The sequence below is a fragment of the Nylanderia fulva genome, unplaced genomic scaffold, assembly GCF_048542155.1.
Source record: "Nylanderia fulva isolate GAGA-0341 unplaced genomic scaffold, ASM4854215v1 Scaffold823, whole genome shotgun sequence".
Taxonomy (NCBI): Eukaryota; Metazoa; Arthropoda; class Insecta; order Hymenoptera; family Formicidae; genus Nylanderia; species Nylanderia fulva.
In genome coordinates, this window is record NW_028190943.1 from 33,297 (window position 1) to 42,681 (window position 9,385).

The following is a 9,385-nucleotide window of genomic DNA, read 5'->3' on the forward strand; positions in this document are numbered from 1 at the left end:
GTAGTAAAATTAGGAAGTGGAGAACAGAAAAGACAGGTAATGGAGAGGAAGAAGATATTAAGAGGAAAGAGGGTGAGAATAGAAGATGATTTAACATGGGAAGAGAGAAAGATAAAATGGAGACTAATGGAGATCGCGGAGATAGAAAGGAGGAAAGGAAACAATGTATGGACGAGCTATGGAAGGATAAAAATCAATGATGTATGGTGGAAATGGGAAGAGGAGGAAGGTGTGCTAAAAAATTGGAAAGGAGAAATTAGAGAAGGTATAGAGAAAATGAGGGGGGAAGAAGGGGGTATGAAGACAGGAATGGAGAAAAAAAAGGGATAGAAGAAGGGAGAAGAGAAGAAAGGAGGAAAGGAGGAGGGGAGAACAATAGTAAGAAGAGAAAGGAGGAAGGAGAAAGGGGGACGGAGGAAGGAAGGAGAAAGGAACAGGAGAGAAAGGAAAAAGGAGGGGAAGTAAGAGAAGAATGGAAGATAGGTTTTTGGAATGTGGCAGGGCTGAAGAATAAGGAAGAAAAGTTCTGGAAGGAAATAGAAGATTGGGAGGTGGTGGTGATGATGGAAACATGGATAGAGGAAAGGGGGTGGGAGGCGATTAAAAAGAGGTTACCGAAAGGATATAGATGGGAGAAGCAAGCAGCAAAGAAGAGAAAGAAAAAAGGAAGACCGATGGGGGGAATGATCATGGGGGTAAGGGAGGAGAGGGGAAAGATAAAAGTATCAGGAATGGGAGAAAAGGCGGAGGGAATAATGATGGCGGATTTAGAAGTAGGAAGAGAGAAGTGGAGGGTAATAGGCGTATACATCAACGGGGACATGGAAAGGAAATTGGAGGAAATGAAGGAATGGATGGAAGAGAAAGAAGAAAATAAATGGACGATTGTGGGAGGAGATTTCAACGCAAGGACAGGTAGAAAGGGGGGGGGTGATAGGAGGGGAGGAGGAAGAAGAAAGAAGATCAAAGGACAAGAAAGTTAATGAGGAAGGGAAGAAGTTGATAAAGGAGTTGGAAGAGGTGGGATGGGGAATTTTTAACGGAGGGATAAGAGGGGTTAGGAAGGGGGAGTACACATATACAGGAGGAAGAGGGGAATCGGTAATAGATTACGTGGTGGGAGAGGATAGAGTAAAGGAAAGGATAAAGAGAATGGAGGTGGGAGATAACATAGAATCGGACCATCACCCATTGATTGTAACGCTAGAAAGAAGAGGAGGGGCTGAAAAGGGAAAAAGGGGGGAGGGAAAAGGAATAAGAAAAAGAGGGAGATGGACAAAGAGGGGAGGAAAAAGAATAAGAGAGGAAATAGAGTGGGGAGAGGGGTGGAAGAAGGGGATTGAAGAGGAGCTAGAGGAAAAAATAGGAAGAATAGAAGAGGAATTGAGAGAAGGGGAAAAAGAGAGTGGAGAAGGGAAAAGGAAAGGGTGGTGGGACGAGGAATGTGAGGAGAAGAGGAAAGAAGTGAGGAAAAAGTTAAGGGAATGGAGGAAAAAAGGAGGAGGAGGAGAAGGATATAGAAAAGTAAGGGCGGAATATAAGCTAATGTGTAAAGAGAAAAGGGAGGAGGAGAGGCTAAGATGGTACAAGGAGGCGATAGAGGCAAGAACGGAAGGAGAGGTATGGAAGATTATTAACAGGGAAAGGAAAAAGAGAGAAGGGGTGAATGAGGAGATAAAGGCGGAGGAATGGAAGGAATACTTTATGGATTTATTGGGAGGGATAGAGGTAAAAGTGGTAAGAGGAGGAAAAGAAAAAAGGGAGAGGGATGAGGAGCAGGAGATAAGCAGGGAGGAAGTGAAGAGGATGCTGGGAAAACTGAAGAAAGGAAAAGCAGCGGGGGAGGATGGGGTACCAAGTGAGGTATGGAAATATGGAGGGGAGAGGGTAGAAGAGTGGGTATGGGAAATGTGCAACAGAGTATGGAGAGGAGAAGGATGGCCGGAGAGGTGGAAAGAAGGGATAATAGTGCCACTGTTGAAAAAGGGAACGGGGAATAAAGTGGAAAACTATAGAGGAGTAACATTGATGACAACGCTATACAAGATATACGTGGGGATTTTAACTGAAAGGTTAAAGGAAGAAATGGAGGGGAAGAATATGATACCGGAGAGTCAGACAGGTTTTAGGAAGGGAATGGGGGTGATGGATAGTATCTATGTGTTGAACTATCTGGTGAATAAGAGGGTAAACAAGAAGGGGGGAAAGGTAGTCGCGGCATTTATGGACCTGAAGGCGGCGTTTGATTCGGTAGATAGGGAGGTGTTAATGGAGGCAATGAAGAGGAGGGGAGTGAGGGAGGGATTAAGGAGTAGGATAGAAGAGGTGTACAGGGAAACGAGGAGTAAGGTAAGAGTGGGGAAGGAGGAGGGAGGAAATTTTTGGACGGCAAGGGGGGTGAGGCAAGGTTGCCCAATGAGTCCGCACTTATTCAGTTTGCTGATAGCGGATATAGAGGAAGTGCTAAGAAAAGGAGGTTGGGGGGGGGGTGAAACTGGGAGGGGAAAAGGTGCATTGTTTGGCGTACGCAGATGATATGGTACTGTTGGCGGAGGATGAAGAAGGGATGATACATATGTTGGGGAAAATGGAAAGTTATATGGACAAGAAAAGGTTAGAGGTGAATGTGGATAAGACAAAGGTAATGAGGTTTAAAAAGGGAGGAGGAAGAATGAAGAGAGTGGAGTGGAGATGGAAAGGAAAAAGGTTAGAGGAAGTGAAAGAATTCACATATTTAGGGTATAAGCTACAGAGGAACGGGGGGCAGGAGGCGCAGGTAAAGAACAGAGTTAGGAAAGCAGGAGCGGTGATAAGACAGGTGTGGGGAATGGGAAAGAGAAGGTTTGCAGGAGACTGGATGAAAAGAGTATGGCTAATGGAAAGGTTGGTGGGGACGGTGTTGGAATATGGGGCGGAAATATGGGGATGGAAGGAGAGGAGAGAGGTGGAGGCAATGCAGGAGCGATGGATTAGGTGGACGTTAGGAGTAGACTGGTGCACGCCGGGGTATATGGTAAGAGAGGAGATAGGAAAAGACAAATTTAGGATAAGGGCAGGAAGGAGGGCGGTAGGGTATGAGAGGAAGTTGGAGGAAGGGAGGGGAGGAAGTTTAGCGAGGAAATGTTTTGAGGATATGAAAGAGAGGATAAGGGGAGGAAAGGAAAGAACGATGTGGGAGGAAGAGAGGGGGAAATTCTGGGAAGAAAGAGGAATAGAGGGGAAAGAGATGGAGGAAAAAAGGGGAAGAGGAGAGGAAGTATATGAGGGGTGGGAACAGAAAGACAGGGAAAGGCAGAAGGAGGAAAGGTGGGAGAGGATAAGAGAGTCGAGATATAATAGATGGTATGGGGAATGGAAGGAGGAGGGTTTACCGGAATACCTGAGAAAGGGATGGGGGGAAAGTAGATGGAGAAGGATAATCAGGTTCAGAATGAACAATGAGATGAGGGGGGCGAGATACTGGGAAGAAGAGGGGAAAAGAAGGTGTAGGTTATGCGGGATAGAAAATGAAACATGGGAGCATGTGATAGGAGAATGTGGGGGAGAAGGGGGGAAGGGAAACTGGTGGGAAAGAATGAAGGAAATACTGCAGGAAGGAGGAGAAGGGGAAGGATGGATGAGAGAAATAGAGAAAAAGAGGGAAGAGGGGAGAACGGAAGAAAGGAGGGAGGGAGGGGAAAAGGAGGAAGGAAGGATGAGGAGGAGAATGAGTGAGGTATGAATGAGGTGGTGGAGAATGTATGGGGAATCGAAGCCGAAGCGAAACGATAGGTAGGGACGGCTCTTTCTCTCTCTAAAGTAGTAGATAAGTAGGTTAAGGTAGAATTAAGTTATTTGTAAATTAGATGTAAGAGTAGAGTTAAGAGTAGATATAAGTAACATTGTAAGAGGTTGTAAGGTTGGGGAACGCTCCTTCAAAAAGCCCAAAAGCGACTTCAATCCATTAGGGGGAAGAAATATAAAAGAATTAATTGAATTGAATGAATGGTGATAATTGTAATAACTTTTAACGATACAGTGAACATTTTTTATTTCAATGACCAACCCAGATAATGAATTTATATTTAGGGGTATTGAATTTGTGAAAATAAAGAATGGCCCCTTCCATCGCCCATTCTCGTGAGAACGGCAAACCATACTATTTTTCTGCGTCTCTCCTGATTTAACACGACCTAACATATTTCTGTTGAGAAGTTTTTTGGAATGCTTACTTTTTGAATGTCTAAAGCCTACTAGGGTCCATTAGAAACTTATTGGCACTCGTTTTAATGCAGCGCTTACAGCCAGATTTTATAAAGCGCCAGAGCAGCGCTATTGATTTTGGAGATGTAAGGCAACTTTTATACAGCGCTTAGGAACAGTGATGTTTTATGTAGGTTTTACGGCAGCAGTTATAAAGAGCCCATTATATAGTTATAACGAACAAATGGATGCCCATTTGCTACCTTTGAGGCATTTTTGTCTCTTGAACACTTCCATATAATTCAGGGTAATACGATCCGATTTTTGTGTCAGCTCTCAATTACAAGTGTAGTGACCAACGATTCATTTCTCACATTCGTGAAATAGCGCTTATTAGCTTGTACTTTTTTTTAATTAATCGTGATGGATTTACTCGTCGCAAACGGCGGTTCATTCGACTTGTTGATATTTTTTTAGAAGCACCGTTGATATAAAGTATATAAATTGAGCCACAATATTTTTAATGTTGGTAAACAAACCATTTTAACCCATTTATTTTCCGTAGGGGGGTTAAAGGGGGTATGAAATTAAATCTCAAATATGAGATTATTTCATATTTAAAATCTTTGGCCGTGTCCAAGTAAAATTTGGTGCCTTGTGCACCGGTATTTAATTCTAACGGAAAATTATTTAGTTTCGTTAGGATAACGCATTGTCATCCGCGATTGGCTCTTGTTGCCCGTCTTATACGTTAAAATCTACTATGTTAGGCAATATTCTCCTCTTCGGCGTGTTTTCGAGCCAGGTATCGCATTTATGACTTTGTTATTCGACCCATCGCATTGTCGGTAGAATTTCGAAACATGTATAATTGTATTTGCGTGCTCGAACAGCCGAAAGAGGCGAATATTTGCTAAGGCTCAGTGCCTATTGAAAATTGAGAGCGTCTTTATAATTTAGAAATATTTACTTGAAAATTGTAAACGGTTTTTTCACCTTCTGATTACTTGCCCTCGTTAGTCGATCGCAAGGAATTATTGCATTGATCTCTTGTTTGATTTCTTGGTTGATTTGAAAATTGAGTTATTGTCTTCATCGTACGTTGAAGACTACCGTTGGCTATATTTCGCATATTCGCATACGTTTCAAATGCGAGGCGGGCGGTTATGTTTAAAATTGTCACGATTTTCGGAGCGACGAAGCAAGGTTATCGTAGAAATTGAAAATATTCGACGCCGAGATGTTATTCCGGTTGTTTTCGATTCCGCGAGCGAAGGAATCTACAAAAACTCGCCTTTGTCTCGCGTTTTCGGAGCGTGATGGGGCAATCGTCCGCGAATAGGATTTAGCTACGTGTGCCACGCGTCAACGGATGAGCCTTAGTGCCGAATTCGCGAGGATCAAAAATGAGTCACTCGAGGAGTCTGAACTGAAGAGACGTCTCCGTGTATATCGGGAAAAAAGACATCGCACGAATTTTTCGTTCTAGAGCGAACTTCCGCGTTTTAATCTTGTCTGCGAGAGTTTTGAATAAAATGCCTTTGCCTCAAAAGTAAATTTCTCCACATTTACAATTTTCCCCGCATCCAGTCCCCTTCGTATCTACGAGCCGACTTATAAATAAATAATTGCCTCTGCGCGGAAAATTAAAAACAAACGACGATGAGCGACGCGGAGGAGGCAAACGGCTACGAAAACTCACTATGCGACGACCTCAGAGCAGGCGAGATTACCCGCTGAATTTAAGCATATTATTAAGCGGAGGAAAAGAAAACTGACCAGGATTTCCTTAGTAGCGGCGAGCGAACAGGAAAGAGCCCAGCACCGAATCCCGCGGTTCCGCCGCAGGGAAATGTGGTGTTCGAAAGGATCCGCTTATCCCGAGGTGCCGCGTCGCGTCCAAGTCCATCTTGAATGGGGCCACTTACCCGTAGAAAGTGCCAGGCCCGTAGCGACCGGTGCGCGCCTCGGGAGAATCTCTCCTTAGAATCGGGTTGCTTGAGAGTGCAGCTCTAAGTGGGTGGTAAACTCCATCTAAGGCTAAATACGACCACGAGACCGATAGCGAACAAGTACCGTGAGGGAAAGTTGAAAAGAACTTTGAAAAGAGAGTTCAAGAGTACGTGAAACCGTTCAGGGGTAAACCTAAGAAACCCAAAAGATCGAACGGGGAGATTCATCGTCAGCGGCGCTGGCTTCGCGTCGGTCGGCGATGTCCCGCGGAGTCCGTGCAAATCGATCGTCGGAACTGGGTATAGGGGCGAAAGACTAATTGAACCATCTAGTAGCTGGTTTCCTCCGAAGTTTCCCTTAGGATAGCTGGCTCTCGGCCGTTCCGCACGGAACGCGCGCGAGTCTCATCTGGTAAAGCGAATGATTAGAGGCCTTGGGGCCAAAACGACCTCAACCTATTCCCAAACTTTAAATGGGTGAGATCTCTGGCTTTCTTGAATTATGAAGCCACGAGCATCTTCGAATCAGAGTGCCAAGTGGGCCATTTTTAGTAAGCAGAACTGGCGCTGTGGGATGAACCAAACGCAGAGTTAAGGCGCCCAACTCGACGCTCATGGGACACCATGAAAGGCGTTGGTTGCTTAAGACAGCAGAACGGTGGCCATGGAAGTCGGAATCCGCTAAGGAGTGTGTAAAACTCACCTGCCGAAGCAACTAGCCTTGAAAATGGATGGCGCTGAAGCGTCGGGCCTATACTCTGCCGTCAGTGGCAAGTGGGGCGGCAACCGGGAGTGGGCGTTAGTCTTCTCTTGCGTCGTCACGAAGCCCTGACGAGTAGGAGTGTCGCGACGGTGAGCGCAGAAAAGTCTGGGCGCGAGCTTGCCTGGAGCCGCCGTCGGTGCAGATCTTGGTGGTAGTAGCAAATACTCCAGCGAGGCCCTGGAGGACTGACGTGGTGAAGGGTTTCGTGTGAACAGCCGTTGCACACGAGTCAGTCGATCCTAAGCCTAGGAGAAATCCTATGTCAATGACGGCGTACAATATACTCGAGTGTCGAGAAATAATAATAAATATTATACGAAAGACACACACCCGTCGGGCAAAAGGGAATCCGGTTCCTATTCCGGGACCCGGCAGCGGAACCGCATACAATTCGGGCCCTTGTAAAAGTGTTCGTCGGGGTAACCCAAAATGACCTGGAGACGCCGTCGGGAGATCCGGGAAGAGTTTTCTTTTCTGTATAAGCATTCGAGTTTCCTGGAAACCTCTAGCAGGGAGATAGGGTTTGGAACGCGAAGAGCACCGCAGTTGCGGCGGTGTCCGGATCTTCCCCTCGGACCTTGAAAATCCAGGAGAGGGCCACGTGGAGGTGTCGCGCCGGTTCGTACCCATATCCGCAGCAGGTCTCCAAGGTAAAGAGCCTCTAGTCGATAGAATAATGTAGGTAAGGGAAGTCGGCAAATTGGATTCGTAACTTCGGAATAAGGATTGGCTCTGAGAAGCGGGGCTGACGTGCCGGGCCTGGGCGAGATGAACGGTCGGCGTTCTCGCGCCGGTCCCGGGATCCGAGCTCGGTCCCGTGCCTTGGCCTCCCGCGGATCTTCCTTGCTGCGAGGCTTCCGTGGCGGCGCAAGCCGTCGTGGTCGTCCTCTTCGGCCGCCATTCAACGCTCAGCTCAGAACTGGCACGGACTAGGGGAATCCAACTGTCTAATTAAAACAAAGCATTGCGATGGCCCTCGCGGGTGTTGACGCAATGTGATTTCTGCCCAGTGCTCTGAATGTTAACGTGAAGAAATTCAAGCAAGCGCGGGTAAACGGCGGGAGTAACTATGACTCTCTTAAGGGAGCCGCCGATTTTGGTGGTTTCCATGCGCCAACCCCACCTCCTCGCGGTGAGAGTCGGGCAACGTCGGAACCAACCTCCCGGCGGCCAACGGGGCTCTGGCTTGGCGGAGCGGCAACGCTCCGTCCGGGTCCGTGGGGTTGCCAGCCCTTCGGGTCTGTTTACGGCAGGCACCACAAGAAGAGAAAAATATAATCTCCGGCGGCAGCCTCGGGCCGCCGGTCCTGTCGTCCCTTCGCCACCCTCTCCTGACCCCTCTCCAGGCTCTTCTCGTCGGCCGCCCGCTAGGCCACGACGCCGCCCAACACCCGCTGCCCCTGTCCCTGCTGCCCGCAAGCCCCGCAATTCCCATGCCCACACTGTGATCGTGCGTTCACCACGAAGACCGGACTCGGCCTCCATCGCCGATGTGCACACGAGGCCATCGTCAACGAGGAGGTTAACGTCGAGAGGGTTAACCGCCAATGGAGCGACGAAGAGAAGCGCATGATGACGAGGGAGGAGGCGCTTGCCGCGAATCGAGGCGTTAGGTTTATGAATCAACATCTGTTAACCGTCGTTCCGATTATGATCGATTATAATCGCCCGTTATGAAACATGAAAGCGTAGGCGAGTTAAAGAGATTGCGAGACACGGTGGCTGCATCGCTGGCCGCGCTGACGAATTTGAGTCGACCGGTTGCTCAGTGGGACGATATGCTTGTTTATTGCGTCTCACAAAAATTCTGTCAAAAAACGCGAAGCGAGTGGAACTTGAAGTGTTCCTCTATAACTTCAATTCCGGCGTACAAAGATATTCATGAATTTCTTACGACTCGAATCCGCGGATTGTCAGACTTCGCGGAAGTTTCAAGAGAAAGTGTTAATCAAAAGCCAAACAAGCCGCGTTCGTCAATGCATAACGTCTCCGCTGTCAAGTGCATATGCTGCTCAGGCAATCATTTCGTGATAAAGTGCGAGCCGTTTCGTCAAAAATCAGTTGAACAACGAAATGAGCTCGCTCGCAAAAATCGTGTATGCTTTAATTGCTTGCGCTCGGGGCATATTTCGCCGAATTGCCCGAGCCAACAGCGATGCAACCACTGCAGTCGGTCTCATCATTCTTTATTGCATTCCGAAAATTATCAATCGTCAGCTGTCAGAAAAGATTCGGAAGCTGCGAAACCAAGCGTAAAAACGAATGCGAAGTCCGACGCCTTGGACGGTTCCAATAACGCTGCCGTGGCCAGCGTCCAGACAATCGAGCCGCCGGACTTTACGACTCCCGCGGTTCTCCTCGCAACCGCGTGGGTGAACATCCACACCGCTGAGGGCCGACGCTTTAAGGTTCGCGCGCTATTGGATCAGGGATCCAATTTTAGTTTTATATCGGAATCTTTCTGTCAAACCATACGGACCAGGCGACA

The 9,385-nt window shown here is 47.5% G+C and overlaps 1 pseudogene; it reads left to right on the top strand.

The window, feature by feature from the left end:
- Nucleotides 1-5,891: 5,891 nt before the first annotated feature.
- Nucleotides 5,892-9,385, top strand: LOC146719889 (large subunit ribosomal RNA; annotated as a pseudogene; the record flags this gene model as incomplete).